Source organism: Alligator sinensis, unplaced genomic scaffold, assembly GCF_000455745.1.
Source record: "Alligator sinensis unplaced genomic scaffold, ASM45574v1 scaffold654_1, whole genome shotgun sequence".
In the NCBI taxonomy this organism is placed as follows: Eukaryota; Metazoa; Chordata; order Crocodylia; family Alligatoridae; genus Alligator; species Alligator sinensis.
Genome location: NW_005843003.1, coordinates 65,412 through 76,087, shown reverse-complemented (window position 1 = coordinate 76,087; position 10,676 = coordinate 65,412). Strand labels below are relative to the sequence as shown.

Here is a 10,676-nt window from a genome sequence, read left to right as displayed (position 1 = left end):
CAGATGTCTATCCAGCCTTCTCTTAAAAACCTCCAAGGTAGGAGAGAGCACCACCTCCCTTGGAAACCCATTCCAGATTCTGGCCACCCTCACCATGAAGAAGTTCTTCCTGATGTCTAGCTTAAATCTGCTCTCTGGCAGTTTATGACCATTGTTCCTTGTTACCCCAAGAGGCATCCTGGTGAACAGAGCATCTCCAATCCCTTGCTACATCCCCCTAATGAATTTGTAGGTGGCCACAAGATCACCTCTCAGCCTTCTCTTCCGGAGGCTGAATAGGTCCAGGTCCCTTATTCTCTCCTTATAGGGCTTGGCCTGTAAACCCTTAACCATACAAGTGGCCCTCCTTTGGATCCTATCGAGGTGATCCACATCCTTCTTAAAGTACATCAGCCAAAACTGGATGCAGTACTCCAACTGCAGTCTGACCAATGCCGTGTAGAGGAGAAGTATCACCTCCTTGGTTCTATTTGTCACGATAAAGTGCAGTTAGCTTCGCTGATGATTTAATCACACTGACGAATCATGTTCATCTTGGAGTCCACTATGACTCTGAGATCCGTTTCTGCTTCTGTGCTGCTGAGAGGGTCGTTCCCCAGCCAGTAGGTGTGCTGGATATTTTTATGCCCTAGGTGCAGCACTTTGCGTATGTCCTTGTCGAACTGCATCCTACTGTGTTCTGCCCACTTTTACAACATGCCCAGATCTTCCTGCAATCATTCCCTACCCTCCGGTGTGTTCACTTCACCCCACAATTTAGTATCATCCGCAAACTTGGACAGGGTACACTTTACGCCCACATCCAAGTCACTGATGAAGACACTGAAGAGCACAGGTCCAAGGACGGAGCCCTGCATGACCTCACTGCCCACATCCTTCCAGATATACTTTGACTTTTTTTTAGTTCAAAGGATATGAATTGCATATTATTTTAGTTGGAAAGATATGTTTAAAAAGGAGTTACTGAACCATGAGGGATATAAGCATGCCAAATTTAGACTCTGTGAAGTCTTCAAGAATCAGACTCAAATATAAGTGCTCTTAAATCAGATACCAAAAATAAAGCTATTTGCAAATGTACAGCTTATATTCGACACTGAAAAATACTTATTGATGATCTCTACTTCTTCTTTTTATTTCTGGAATTCAAGGTACAATTCCTTAACTACATATGAAATGTGAAAGAATAAACTCCAGTTACTTTGTCATAAGTTAAAATATGGACAGTTTATGAAATCTGGATATTGAACCCTTTCTATATGCTATATTTTACCAACAGTTATTAAAATTTTTAATTTGTAGGCAAATAGAATTGTGGTAGATAATGAAATGCATGTTGTCTACATTATTAATAATGTATTTGCTGTTTTTGTTGTTGTTATTAAGAGCAAACGCTTTCCCTAATCAAGGTTGCAAAAATACAGCACATTCAGATAATGAAGTGTAACCTAATAAAGTGAAGCATGAATCAGGTTACTCAAACACATAGCCAAGATATTAGTGTATATCAGAAAACTTACGAACAAAAAGAAACTGCAGAGTTTTAGAAAGGAATTTATACTATATATATATATATATATATATATCCTTTATTAGATGCAAATTAAAACAGCAGTACTGAATAAGCAGTGAGCCACAATGAAACGCTAAAGAAACAGCAGGTAAGAAACAATTTCCATTGATCAAAGCACAGAAAAGCTAACATAAAATAGTAGTCATCCCTTATAAGTTCAGCTTTCATTAATATGGAATACTATAAAGTGAGAACTTTTAAAAGTTTCATTTGAAACTTTGGAGACAAAATGGATTTACATATTGTGATATATAATACATAGAGTTTTATAAGGGCACCATAGTATTTTTAAGCATACTGTAACAGATAACTGGTTTCACGGTAACCTTAGATAATGTGAATGCTAAACAGGCAAGCCTTGAAAATTAGAATTCTGAAGCCAATATTTTGACTAGTAAGCCATTTAAATTTATCTGATAAAGTAAATATGTCTAGACATTCAAAGATACTTATGCATTAAATATGCAGGTATGCATCTCCTGAGATTTTTGAAAGAATTTATGCAAGTTAGGCACTTAACCTCCATTGATTTCAAAGGGAGTTAGTCATTTAACCTGGCAGATACTTTTGAAAATCCTACTAGATGCTTACCTTCTGATGTATAACATATCATTAAAAATCTAACCAATCCTCACTCTGAAGACAATATTAAGATACAATTTCTTTGCGAAAAATCGTCAAACACTATTTTCTGCCAAAATTTCAAATCACCATAAAGATAATCGTTGCTACAGTGGCTAGCCAGTATAGTTATTCTCCTATCATTTATATAATAGCAATAAACGAGGAAAGTTTACTGCCATTAGAAAGCACATTTTCAGGTTTCAATGTCAAAGCCTTTTAAATTACATCAACTTAAATCATGACAAACTTAATAGTCTCAATGCAATGTGGTTTAACATTTTCCTTACCATATAAATCTATGTGTAGGTATGCATAAGCTTACACAAAGAAGCTAGTCTTATGTTGATGTGCTTTACTGGCTATCTTTAAAATGTTTAAATATTAATTAATAGATAAGGGCAATACTGGATTGTTCAAGATCCACACCAGTGAGTATCTACATATCTAAAATTAGATTTAAGTTCATTGTGTTTTTACTCATGATGAACGTTCTAGTAATGAAAATGTATCAGAACGTACTTCCCTTTTATTCCCTCACTAGCTTGGTGAGTCCACTGCAAGCACAAAACACTGTCTTGAAGACAGAGAACATATCTGATATTAAACTGATACCAAACTTTATCTCACATCTTTCTTTATACAAAGTTCTGCTTTTAGCTGTTTTTCCCAAACCTTTTATCCACTAGATTACACTTTTACACTGCATTCACTAACTTCTAATTATTACATTATTGACCAATCTTTATAGCATACTAACAGAGAGTTTACCATAAACTAAAAGACAGAGGTATAGTACAATGCAGGAGAATAGCCTCTAGTGTTCCGTTTGTGCCCTGACTACTTATTTGACTTTGGTTAGCCATTTGTCACATGGATTTAATTAACTTAATTACCTACTAGGAACATTGTGAAACTAACTGATGTTTGTAAACTGCCCAGAGATCATTGTATAACAGATAATAACAGTAGTAAGACCTACTTTTTATAGAGATCTGTAAATCAACATTTTACAAAGGAAATTAGCATAACTCTTCTTATTTAACAGAGAACAGACCCAGGTAAATGACTTGTTTATGGTCACTGGTGGGCTGGCAGAAGCCAAAAATAGAAGCCAGCTCTCCTAAAGCTCAGTCTAATGTGGACGGAGCCCCGTTCACACTGCTGTTAATGTGAGAGATCCACATCAGGTCTGTGTAGATCTACTAACATCATAAAAGATAGGCTAATCTATACTAGCTGAGGTGCTGGATCTATTTATGCAAAATGCTGGTACTTTGGAAATGGTCATTAAAAAGAAATTATGTCCAGATTTGTTATTTTCTTTTTAATACAGTATATCCAAGTACCTTTGAAAAAGTAAGCCTGTTTCAGAATGTCTCAACTAATGGAAAGAATAGTCATTCTATAATTAATCTAATTAAGTAGATATCTTAAATTACATGCTCTAATTCTTTCTGGGATTCACTAATTCATTTCCAATGGTTTTTTCCTTCCAAAAGTGAATTGATTTGGAAAAGTACCTGGCGGACAGTACCAGAAACAGATTGGAATTAGAGGTATACAATGCAACATAAGATATGTAACTACATTACTTATCTAATAGCTCACAAAAGGTCTCATATGTTTTCCGTCCCACAGCAGAATTCACATATTTGGGCTAAAGAATTTTTGTTTGTGTGATAGTCTAAGAAAGTATTTCTTTAACACTTCCTCGTGATTCCTCAAGAAATGCTTCAGAACAAGTTTGCCACATGTATTTAGAACTGCTTACTGCTTTTAGACATGAAAGAAGTAAGTGCTTTTCTATAATCCTTCCCGAGACTTGCATTACAATGATCTGGGTTCAAAACTCTTCCCAGAACTACAGATAGCAGTTACCCGACTCTCCCACCCTTATATATTTGAAGAATGTTATGCTTACCATGCAATATACAGACAAGCCGCATAGGAAACTTAAACGTGCAAACATATACACACCAAATGCACTGTGTGGGACTATGATGGATGGAAAACAAACTGGCAAAAAATTCACCTAAATTTTGAAATCTAACTAATCTAGTCATACAATTTGAAGTCTTATGACATATAAGATTCAGAAACATTTTGGGTAGAAGGAATCAATACAAAATGTTTCACATGCATTCACTAGTCAAAGTACTGACCTGGTCCAATGGCAAGAAAATAATATACTTAACTCCTGAAGCAGAGAATTCTGAATTAAGACTTAGTTCACATGCTTGGGTTATCAGGCAAATACAGAAGAGGCAAACACTCTGCCCCCACAATCAGTTATTCATAGTGTCGCAGAGCACTGAGGTTCCCTGCTCCTAAAGAGGGGAAACTGCTAGGGAAAAAGCCCTAGCAGTGAGTGACGAGCCCAGCTACTGGTTGCCAGGGCAACCAGAGGAGGTCAGCTGACCAGAAAGGGCATGGCCTGGCTCCCATATAAAGCCCAGGGGCTGAGGCCAGGCTAGCAGTTCCCTGTCAGCAGCCAAGGAGCTTTCTCAGGGAAGAGAGGAGAAGCCTGACTGAAGGAGCAGCATGTGACATGGCTAAGGGATGGAGTATTCCCCAGTAGGCTAGAATGTTGTTATAGCCAGGCGGCTTCCGTTTATGTTATAGCTGAGGGGCTTGCATTTTGTTTGCTGTTTGTTACCGGTGGTTTGGGTGAGGCTGTTAGGGGTTGGAGGAGGCCTCACAGGGGACCCATGACAGCGTGGGGACCCCAGCGCCAGCGAGGGCGCAGCATTCAGGGTGCACTGACCCCAGCCCCAGAGAGGGGACACTGATGAGAAGCCCCAGCGTGGGTGTGGTGAGCCCCAAGGAGAAGGGGGCAGCATTTTAGAGAAGTGCCAGAGAGAGGGCGCAGAGCCAGACAGGGCAGCGCAGGGCCCAGAAAGGACAAGGGGGCCACATTATAACAAGGCCATGACCGAACAACGTCAATTCCATCTGTGAGGCTTGGGGCATGGTAAAGGGGTGGCTGGATCCACGCATAGCCCATAAGGCTAGGGTGCCCCGGAAGCACCCATTGCAGAGCGGAACCCACAAGGGGACGGGGAATCCATGGGGTCCGAGTGTCCAGCAAAACGTGACCAAGAGGGCGGAAAAGGCAGCCTCCCAAATATATATTTTGTCATCAAAGACGTGGCGGGTGAGGATCGAGGGTGCCCATTGGGCCAACTTGGCACGGTAAGGGGGCCTTGGCGAGATCACGGCCATCCTCCAGGACCCCGCCCCATGACACATAGGAAAAATGCTGCCTTCCATCAATTAATGACTCCAGTGGCCCTTTAAATAAAGTGGGATTATTTAATACTTATTTTGAAAAGGTTATTGAAGTTATTAAATATATATCCAATCATCGTAATAAAATTATAATAGAGAATATACTGCAAAGTTATAAAAATGAATATTAATACAGGAAAGAACAAGTGTAGAATTGAAGTACTGCAATTCACTTAAAAGGTAAAACAACAGGTGACACACTGTCCTTTATTTTAAAGGACTGTATTAAACAAGTACTGCTTTTGCTATATACCTTACCAAATACTTTCAAAGATGTACCCAAGAATTAAAATTCAGAAAACACTCATGACTTCAATGTAGGTCTACCCAGATGTCTGCCCCACAGAAAGCTTGTAGGACAGAACCTAGCTAGTCCACGGATATTTTATTGGTGGATTGATACACTACATAATGAATTTCCTGATATGAGGTTCCTAATACAGATGTCACACAAATGAAAATAAATATATTTGCATATTTTGAAGGCCTCAGGGAATAACCTCTCTACTGAAATAATGAACACATACAAATTAATGCTTTTTTAGTATAGTTCAAATAAAATTTCAGCTTTGAAGCCTTGGGCTACATGGTAACCCATTTCTAACCGAAGTGGTCTGTTGCTACTTCTATAAAGTTCTCTCATATACCTTACAGGGATTCAAATTGACTATATTATTTATGCACCCTTGGGCTTTTAAATTAACTGTATCTACTCAAGAAAGTGATCTCAGTTTTGCTGCAGACAGCAAAATAAAAATCTCTGTTCCATGTTCAGTGGCATTCAAAAATAGATAACAAGATTTTAGGATGTATAAAAATCGGGGTATGAAAGACTATGAAGACTATTATAAGCCCATTAAATAAATCAATGTTTATCTGAAATACTGTACACAGTACTGGTCACCCCATCTCAAACAGGATAATGCAAATACAGAGAAGAGTGACAAAAGTGATCCAGGGCCTGGAAAAATGTTCATAGGAAGAGAAACAGAAAATATGGGATAGCTTACCACAGAATAGAGGTGGAGGAAACCTAAAACCTGGATCAGTTGCATCTTGGGCCTCTGACCTGATCACCCAGCTATTAGCTTTAAAGCACAGTTCCTCCTTTTCCTTATTTTTGCCAAACCATAATTCTGGGATTTACACCCCAGTATGGGAATACAAAACCATGTTCCTATGTGACCAGCACATGGCCTACTGTGCACATTGCGTAGTCATGCAGATGCATATGTTTGTGAAATAACACCAAATGTGGCAGTTGTGTGGCTGGGGAACTGCCATTTGGGCACCTAAAGCAACATACAATTCATCCTTTACACACGCTTAATTTTGTGCATTGGGAAAAGTCCTTTTGACTTCAAAGGGAAAATGAAACATGCCTATCCTGTAATGCTGCCATTTATATGGACAAACCCCCCCAGCAAAAATTTCACTGAAGTCAATAAAAATCTACATGAGTTTATGGATCCACTGACATAGAGAACCTGTAGTCATTCTCCGAAAAGGTTTGCCATAAGAACACTCTGGTGATAAGAATATATAATGCCTACGTGATTGCTCATTAAAAAAAAAAACAAACCAATAGGGCTGTGCAAAATTTCACCAAATTTTTCAATTCAACACTGCTTCGACTCATTCCGAGCTCAAAACAGCAAAATCAAATCAAAACAAAGGGCTTCGAAAGAGCCTCGAAACAAAACGAGGCTAGTTGAAACATTTCAAAACTTCTGAAGCAGCCAGGTGATGGGAGACGGGAGAATAAGGGCTGTGCTCCCAGCGGCTCTGCAGCCCCATGTGGCTGGGGAAGGGAGCCCAATCCTAGTGCTAGAGGGGAATTCAGCTCAGCTGGGCTGAGTTCCTTTCCCCAGCCTGATCATAGTGCTGGGGAGGGGAACTGAGTGATCGGGCTCAGTTCCCTTCCCCAGCTCCCCAGTCCCAAGCAGCAGCACCCGGCTTCCCTCCCTTATCTGGCAGGCAGATCAGGGGCCTGCAGCCCCGGTAGGACCGGCACAGTCCCCGCAGCCCTCCCACAGTTGCGGGCCCCCATCTGCCTGCTGGATGAGAGAGGCTGTTTTAAGCTTCCCCATTATATTGTATGGGCGAAATGGCGAAACAGCGTCGAAACAGTGACACTGTTTTGACAAAACAAAACAGAACAGCGGTTTCAAATTGAAATGAAATTCAAAACAAAACGCTGTTCAGTTGAAACCTTGAAACTCAAGTCAAAATGGAACGGTGCTGTTTCGCACAGCCTTACAAACCAATATACAGTTGGGATATAACAATTGTTTTGAGATTTTTTCTGATCAATTTATATTTTTCATTCTTTTAAAGTCATATCCTATGAATGCAAAATAACTAAGTAACAATAAAGAACTTGGTAGATTAACCCTAACACAACCTCAAGCAACTAACTCCTGAGCCTTTCTTCAGAAATGTGAGATACTTACACCTTTTTAAATTGTAACATACTAATTTTTTTTACAGGAATTAGAGGAAAATAAATAAAATGTATTCCTGTAAACAAGAAACCTGCCCTTCATATATTTTATCAAGATATAAGTACATGTGGATACTACAATATTTTCCCTGAAATCAAGACTTTTGCATGTTCTCTACTGTATCAGAAAACTACATGCGGACAAAAGGCCAGGTATGGACTGTATAGAGCTAGGAAGAGACTTATTTCCATGAATATTCAGAGATGGAAAACCACATGATCAAACTTGTGCTTTTTTGACAGGGTTGGGAAGAATTTAGTTTTAAAGAATACCACTACAGTACATGTTTTTACCAGAACATTACTGTTAAAAAGGAATGAACGTTTCTAAGGGTAAAAACCATGAATCTTATAGTGTCCAAAATCCTTTGAGTCAATTCCATTACTGAATTCTTGGATTATTACTGTTGCTGCCTGGGCAATGTGTCCAACAATCACAAAACTGATCAGTTCTCAGAAAGTGGACAAACATCCAATATGAAGGGCAGAGAAAAGCATTTAAAATCTGTGGGTGGAGGAAAACAATTTATTTTATTTAGTATTAAATTCATTTAGCATCCCACTTTCTGCTCCTTTGGTCTTGTCTGTGAATAATTCACAAATTACAAAAATGAAAGTAAAAGAGAGACGCAGGGGGGAAAGAGACGTAGTAAGGGAAGAGGTGGCTTTTGTGTTTGGTGGAGCCCTACAGTGATGGAAGGGAAATACTGAAGATAAATTGTCTCTTCTTTCCAAACGAAATTATAGCCAGTGAAACAACTGAGCGGTCGTGCTATCAGAAGGCTGCACATTGCTAACTCAGGCGCCCACTATAACTTACAGATATTACACAATTACCCAACATAAATTTAGACCGGCCACACGTGCAAAGTAATACACTTAACAAGTTAATCCTGCAATAAATTTAGACCAGCTATACGCGGCAAGTAACAATCACACAATAAAAATAACTACCCTGCTTTAAAGAAAGACAACCAGCTACAAAGTTAGCGTCTGAGAACAGGAAACCACAATATAACTGGTTTCTATCCAGTTTTAATTTGAATGTAGAACAGGGTCCTCAAGGATGACCAGCACAGCACCTTACCCAGATCACACAACTGCCCCGCTTTAGTTCTGCTGCCAGGAAGGGTAACACCAGGGTTTGAATTACTGGGGAGCTCAGCAGGGCTGAGTCCCCCGCATAAGAGATGAGAGCTCCCCTGTAAGATTTGAAAATCATAACCTGGGGGGAGTCTCCAATTTTATTAGAGCATAGTGATGGGCAGCCAGGGCTGGATTAACCCTTTAGTGGGCCCTAGGCAAACAAATTCATGGGCCCCTACTTTTTTTCACTCAGTAATTATAATATGTAAAATAAGCACAACTGGGCCCCTTCTTCACTTAGGGCCCTAGGCATGTGCCTGGTTTGCCTATGCGTTAATATGGCACTGTGGGTAGCCCAATTGCTTTTGCAAACCCCTGGAAGAATCAAATTTGATGTAATTTGAACCCTGGGTAACACCAGAGCAAGGGAAGATAAGATGGCCCCAATGGCTGCCACCAGTATTTATAATGATGCACTGCAGCAAAGCTGGGGGCAGTTAACTAGAAGCGACCATGCCAGCACTGTGGTTGGAGGAGGTTAACCCGGAAATAATTTAAAAAAAAAAAAAGGATGGGGGAGAAGTTTGGGCCTTAACAACTTGGCCCCAGGGTCAAGAGAAAGATATCGGGACCGTCTAAAGTTGCCAACTCTGTTTGAATCTCTTCTGAGAGGTTTCATCCCATGACATAACGACACACAGCACAAACATGCCTGCATGCATCAGTTACGGTTTACGGTGTGTAGACTTCAGGCCAGGAAGGCCAACGCACGATACTGCTACATATGAAAGACCTGCTGGACTACTGCATAAATCAGACTCAACGTTTCCTATTTATTTGAATGAGACCCCTATGTCGGGGGGGGGGGGGGGGGGGGGGGGTGCTCATAGCAGTCTCCTGAAGATTTGTATCTAATTCCTGGAGACTCCAAGGAAATCCTGGAAGGTTGGGAACCCTGAGGCCTTTGCCTCTGGCTTGGGCTATAAGTAAAGGCTGGGGCATCTCACACTTCCCCTTGCCCAGCCAACCCCTTCCTCTCTCATAGCCAAGGACCATGGTACAGGCCACCTGCTTCAGGGAGCCAGGGTGCAAGGAGTGGCACCCTCGTGACTCCCAGGGCTGGGTCAGGGCCAGGGGTGAGCACAGACAGGGGCCCACGTGGCCCCAAGGACCTGCGGGGGGAGGGGCACACTGAGGGCCAGTGGAGGGGCGTGTTCTGTGCATGACGGAGGGGGGGTACGTCACAGGCTCCGCCCCGCGCTGCGTCATGGTGGCCGCTGGGGACGGGGCGGGAGGAAAAAAAAGGGGGCGCTACATCCGGGTCTCACTCACTCACCGATCATAGCCCCGGCGCAGTGAGGGGCGGGGGGGAGGAGCCGCGCTGCGCAAAGTCTCGCCCTCCGCCCTGCCGGCCGCTGAGTCACACTACGCCTGCGCAGCAGGGTCGCTGCTGGTACCGTAGCTGCTTCAGCGGGCGGTTGGGAAAGGGAGGGGCGCAAAGCACGCTGGGGAGCGTAGTTCTCACGTGGGATCACGTGATAGACGCAAATTGACACCTCTACCCCTCCCCCTTTCCCTCGGCTGCCGCACGTGACCGGGCGC

General features: G+C 41.6%; 2 long non-coding RNA genes across 3 annotated transcripts in view; one reads left to right on the top strand and one right to left on the bottom strand.

The window, feature by feature from the left end:
- LOC112548208 overlaps positions 1 to 10,526 on the bottom strand; it is a 316,083-nt gene extending 305,557 nt beyond the window's left edge. The window contains exon 1 of one of the 2 annotated variants that reach the window (XR_003092010.1): positions 10,411 to 10,526. This is a non-coding gene — a long non-coding RNA (uncharacterized LOC112548208). The remainder of the gene's footprint in view (positions 1 to 10,410) is intronic. The other variant, XR_003092009.1, reaches the window with a different exon arrangement.
- The window catches only part of LOC112548209, a 2,114-nt gene continuing 1,856 nt past the window's right edge, over positions 10,419 to 10,676 (top strand). Inside the window, exon 1 of the long non-coding RNA XR_003092011.1 lies at positions 10,419 to 10,527. This is a non-coding gene — a long non-coding RNA (uncharacterized LOC112548209). The remainder of the gene's footprint in view (positions 10,528 to 10,676) is intronic.